Here is a 5,754-nt window from a genome sequence, read left to right on the forward strand (position 1 = left end):
ATGAGGACCTAAAGGGAGGTAATGTCTCCTTTGGTAATGGAAAGAAAGGAGAGATCATTGGGGTTGGAAAGGTAGGCAAAACAGATTCTCATTCCATAGAGAATGTCTACATGATAGATGGCTTGAAATATAGCATAATAAGTGTGTCACAACTATGTGACAGAGGTAACCTTGTGGATTTTACCTCCACCAAATGCTTTGTGATTAACCTTACCACTGACAAGATTGTTTTGCAGGGAAAAAGAGTTAACAATATTTACATTGTAGATTTGTCCACTCTTTCAGAAAATGAACTCACTTGTTTAAGTGTGTTGGTTAATAATCCCCTCCTGTGGCACAAAAGACTTGGTCATGCCAGTCTAAATCAGCTAAACAAATTAGTCTCCAAGGACTTGGTTATAGGGTTACCTAATATCAAGTTCAAGGAAGACAAAGTTTGTGAGGCATGTGCAAGGGGGAAGCAGGTAAGGTAATCCTTCAAATCCAAGAAAATGGTAAGTTCGTCCAAGACGTTGGAACTGGTTTATATGGATCTATGTGGTCCAATGAGAACCATGAGCAGAGGTGGAAAGAAGTATGTAATGGTGCTAGTTGAAGCACTTGACATGTTTTCTGCATTTGTTAGGAAAACTCAGAAACAATTAGGAAGTCAACTTGCATCCATTAGGTCTGATCATGGAACTGAGTTTGAAAATATTAAGTTTGTTGAGTTCTGTGATGAAAATGGCATAGATCACAACTTCTCTGCATCTAGGACTCCACAACAAAATGGAGTAGTTGAAAGGAAAAATAGAACTCTTGAGGATATGGCTAGAACAATGTTACTATCTAGCAAATTGCCTCACAACTTCTGGGCAAAGGCTGTAAACACTGCATGTTACATCATAAATAGATGCATGACCAGACCTCTAGTAGAGAAGACTCCCTATGAGTTACTTAAAGGGAGAAAACCAAATATATCCCATCTTAGGGCATTTGGTTGCAAGTGCTATGTGCACAATAATGGAAAAGACTCCCTAGGAAAGTTTGATCCCAGAAGTGATGAGGGAGTATTCTTGGGATATTCTTCACATAGTAAAGCTTATAAAGTATTTAATAAAAGAACTCTATGTGTAGAAGAAAGTGTGCATGTAGTATTTGATGAAACTAACATTCTTTCTGAGAGACAGGAACATGAAGATGAAGCCATTGGACTGGTCAAAGACTTGGCTGAAGCATCAGCTCAAGTCAAAGTGACACCTACAGAAGGAACAGGTGATGGACCAGGTTCTTCCTTACAGGGCAACCTGACAGGGGGAAGAAGTCAAAGAGGAATTGAAATAAACTCCTTGAAGGAACCTGTTCATGAACCTGTTCCTCATCAAATGGCTGAAACATCCAGCAGAAGCCAGTTGGTTGTAAAACCTCACAAGTATCAAAGTTCTCATCCCATTGAGAACATTCTCACTGATCCAACATCTGGAGTCAAAACCAGATCACAATTAAAGAATCTGTGTGCTTTTGATGCTTTCTTATCTATCATTGAACCTAAAAATATTGTTGAGGCTTTGCAGGATGCAGATTGGGTGAATGCAATGCAGGATGAACTAAACCAGTTTGAAAGAAGTCAAGTTTGGCACCTAGTTCCAAGACCCAAGGGCAGATCAGTCATTGGTACTAAATGGGTCTTTAGGAACAAAATGGATGAAGATGGAACTGTCACAAGGAACAAGGCAAGGTTGGTGGTCCAAGGTTACAGCCAAGCGGAAGGAATAGAATATGATGAGACATTTGCTCCAGTTGCAAGATTAGAGGCAATCAGACTTCTCATAGCCTTTGTAGCACATATGGAATTCACTCTTCATCAAATGGATGTCAAAAGTGCCTTCCTGAATGGCATCTTAAAGGAAGAAGTGTTTGTGAAACAACCCCCAGGGTTTGAAAGCAAAGAATGTCCTGAACATGTGTACAAGCTGGACAAGGCTCTCTATGGACTCAAACAGGCACCAAGAGCATAGTATGAAAGACCGTCAAAGTTCCTACTGGAGCATGGGTACAAGAGAGGTAAAATAGATAGTACCTTATTATTAAGGGAAAAAGGTAAGGACCTTCTTGTTGTACAAATTTATGTTGATGACTTTAATCTTTGGGGCCACCACTGACAAGCTAAGCAAAGATTTTGCAAAACTAATGGGAAGTGAATTTGAAATGAGCATGATGGGTGAGCTTAACTTCTTCTTAGGGTTGCAGATCAAACAAAGCCAAAATGGAACCATGATTCATCAGCAGAAGTATACAAAAGAACTAATCAAGAAGTTTAAAATGGAGGATTCTAAAGAAATAGATACACCTATTGCAACTGCCACTAAATTAGATATTGATAAACCTGGTTCATCAGTTGATCAGAAGTTGTATAGGGGTATGATTGGTTCACTCTTGAATCTTACTGCTAGTAGACCTGACATTGTTTGTGTCTTTGGTACCCTAAAGGTAGTAATTTCAATCTAGTAGGATATGCTGATGCTGACTATGCAGGTTTCCTAGTGGATAGAAAAAGCACCTCAGGTATGGCACACTTCCTTGGTTCATGTCTTGTATCATGGGCTACCAAGAAGCAAAATTCAGTAGCCCTATCTACTGCTGAAGCTGAGTATGTAGCTGCAGCTTCTTGTTGTGCTCAATTACTATGGATTAAACAATAATTGGTAGATTTTGGAGTTGAAGTTGGATGCATACCAATATTTTGTGATAACACTAGTGCTATAAGTATGACAAAGAACCCTGTTCATCATAAAAGGACCAAGCACATAGATGTTAGACACCACTTCTTGAGAGATAATTATGAGAAAGGATTAATCTCAATAGAATTCTATGCTACTGATAAACAAATAGCTGACATCTTCACCAAAGGACTGATAGGGAAAACTTTGAAAGGAACAGGTTGGAATTAGGGATGATTAAGATCACCTAAAAAGGAACCAGTTCAGAATACAATGAAAAAAAATGAAAAAAAATCACATTTTTGGTTAGAAGTTCTGACTTTATGTAAATATCTAGACTAATTCTTACTCAGTCTCATACTCTAATCAGTATACTCCTGTGACGTGTGTTTATATTAATTCATTGATCTCTTACAAAGTTTTTTTTCTATTCTGATATATGAGGCATAATCAAGTGAAGTTCTACTTGAAGAACCTGATTCATCAGTATATGCTCATGAGAAAAGGTCAGGTATGTTTCTATACTTTGCACAATTAGAAAAATAAATATTCCAATTATGAGCAGAAGTCCTATTCTAACCAAACTCCTAAAGACATAACCGTTGAGCATTGAACCAGTTTCATTCTCCTAGAATTCTAAAGAAAACGGGACTATTTTCTAAAACCAAGCGTCACCTATTTATCACTAAAAGACCGGAGTCTTAAAGGGATTAGACTCTTGATTGACCACTGCAAAAAGGCTGTTGTTACTGCACCTAATCATACTCCACTTTGAATACACTCCACATACTCCCATTCTAGTCCATAACCGTCATTAAGCCTTAAACCTCAAATCATCATCCTTCTCTCTAAAAATCTCCAAAATCCCCAAAATTCTCCAGAAATTCTTTACCATGACTACTCCTCAAGAAAATCCAGGAACTCCCCCACCAGTATCTCCTAACACACCCTCATCTGCACCTCCTAGCAACGATCCTAAACCAAGATTTCGCCGGCAGAAAATGTTGGCAAGAAAGACTGTGGCTACTGGTGCTCTGAGAACGGCTCTAAACGAAAAATTAAGAGCCAGCCAGAAAAAGGAGAGCTTTGAAAAGGAATCATCTGACTCGAGCTCTGAGTCTAAAGCGTTTGTTTCTGCAAGCGATGGAGAAGAACGTGGGTCTTCTGACTCAGACAAGAATCAAGAAAACCCTAGGGAGGTAAATACATGCTATGTTTTTTCTGATGTAGTTGAGAAGGTGGACAACAGGTTTGTGTTGGTGGGTTCTGTGAGAGATGTAAAGGAGGGAGAGTCGAGTAGAAAGGGAAAGAAAAAGAATATAACATTCTTGCTATTTGTGGAGGAATAGAGGAGAGTGGCAACAAGCCAGGGGGAAGTGAAACTGGGGAGGTTGCTGAAGGCCTTATACACCTGTGTGAACAACAAGATGAACCTGGTTCATCTGTGGAAGAAACCTTGGCTGACATTCTGAAGAAGGTTGGGGCAAGCTATGATCCCAAGAAGCGCAAAGCTTCTTCTCAAAAGGCTCCAACTGCCTCTAAGCCAACAAAGAAGAGCAAGGTGTCATCTCCTAAGTCTACTGTCCCTTCAGTACCAAAGGTGAAAGCTACTAGAAGCAAGGTAAAGCAAAGTGAGGCTGAGTTGTAGAAAGCCTTAGAGGCAAGCAAGAAAAAGAAGAAGGAAAAGCGAAAAGCTAAAGTTGTGGAAAGTTCTATGGCTGCAGAAGAAGAGGAGGAGGAGATGGAATTGGTCCATCAGGAAAGAGGTACAACTGAGGAGGTTCCCACTCCTACACCAAAGAGATCCAAGACTTCTACCAAGAAGTCTTCAGAATCTGTATCTGCTGAGCCCTCCCTGGCAAAAAGAACCAGGTCTGTAGTCAAAGGAAAACAAGTGAAAGTTCCTGAAGAAGAAGAAGAAGCATGGAGTGGAGAGGAAGAAGAAGAGGAATCTGAAAAAGAACAGGACAGATTTGTCCTTTTTGGCAGGAGAAAGATATTGAAAGGAAGAATTCTGAAAGACCTGGAGGAGCCAGGCATGAAAAGATTGGTTGATGCCCTGAATGCACATGGGTGGAAGGACATGGTTCTTCAACTGGATGGCAGGCTGGCAAGGAAAGAGCTGATCGAGTTTATGGCAAATGCCACGGTGGTGAATGGGGTTGTTACAAGCTTGGTGAGGGGAGTAGAGGTGCAGTTTGATGCACCTAAATTGGGCAGAATTCTAGACATACCCTGTAAGGGCTATGATGACTATACTAGGCAAAGGTGGCCTTGTCTAGATTCTCTCCCTTCTGCTCTCCAAATCACCAGAAATTTTTGTGATACCAAGTCTGCTGAAGAAGTGCCTGAGGCTAGGTTTGTCCAAAAGAGTGAGATGAAGCCTGAGCACAAGGTGCTTTTTGAGTTTGCGAATAAGTGTTTGCTGCCCAGACAGGAGAGAAGGCACACTGCAAATTATATGGACCTGGTCCTTCTGGAGTGTCTTGTGAGAGGAAAGCAGATTAGCTGGCCTGCTTTAATTGTCAAGCTGCTGGATAGAGTCATCAATGGCTCCAAGGCCCATGCCACACCTTATGGGTTTATACTGACAACTGTCTTGGCCAAGTTAGATGTGCCATTGAAAAAGTGGGAGATGGCCTCCAGCAAAGAGCACTTTGGAATCAAAACTCTGCAGGCTTGTGACTATCTGCTAAGTGTAACCCCAGTTGAACCTGATTTATCCTTAAAGACTCCTGTGAACAGCAAAGTTAGGGCATTGGTTCTAGAGTGTGAAACAAAAGATGCAGAAATTTCTAGGCTCTAGGCTCGCATTGCTGAACTAGAAAGTGAAAGAAATGGCCTCAAAGCTGAGCTAGCAAAGGAAAAGGAAAAGAGTGAAGGGATGCTCCAAAAAATGCTTAATCTTCTTCAATCCCAACCCTCTAGTTCCTCCAAGCCCTAGAACCAGTTTAGAAAACCCCTCAGTGACCCAGATGCAGGACTTTTCTCTGTTTTTTTTGCTCATGGTTGGATGTTTGTTTTTCTTTTTGTGGTCTGTTTTGTAGAAACACCT

This window comes from Nicotiana attenuata, unplaced genomic scaffold, assembly GCF_001879085.1.
Source record: "Nicotiana attenuata strain UT unplaced genomic scaffold, NIATTr2, whole genome shotgun sequence".
NCBI lineage: Eukaryota > Viridiplantae > Streptophyta > Magnoliopsida > Solanales > Solanaceae > Nicotiana > Nicotiana attenuata.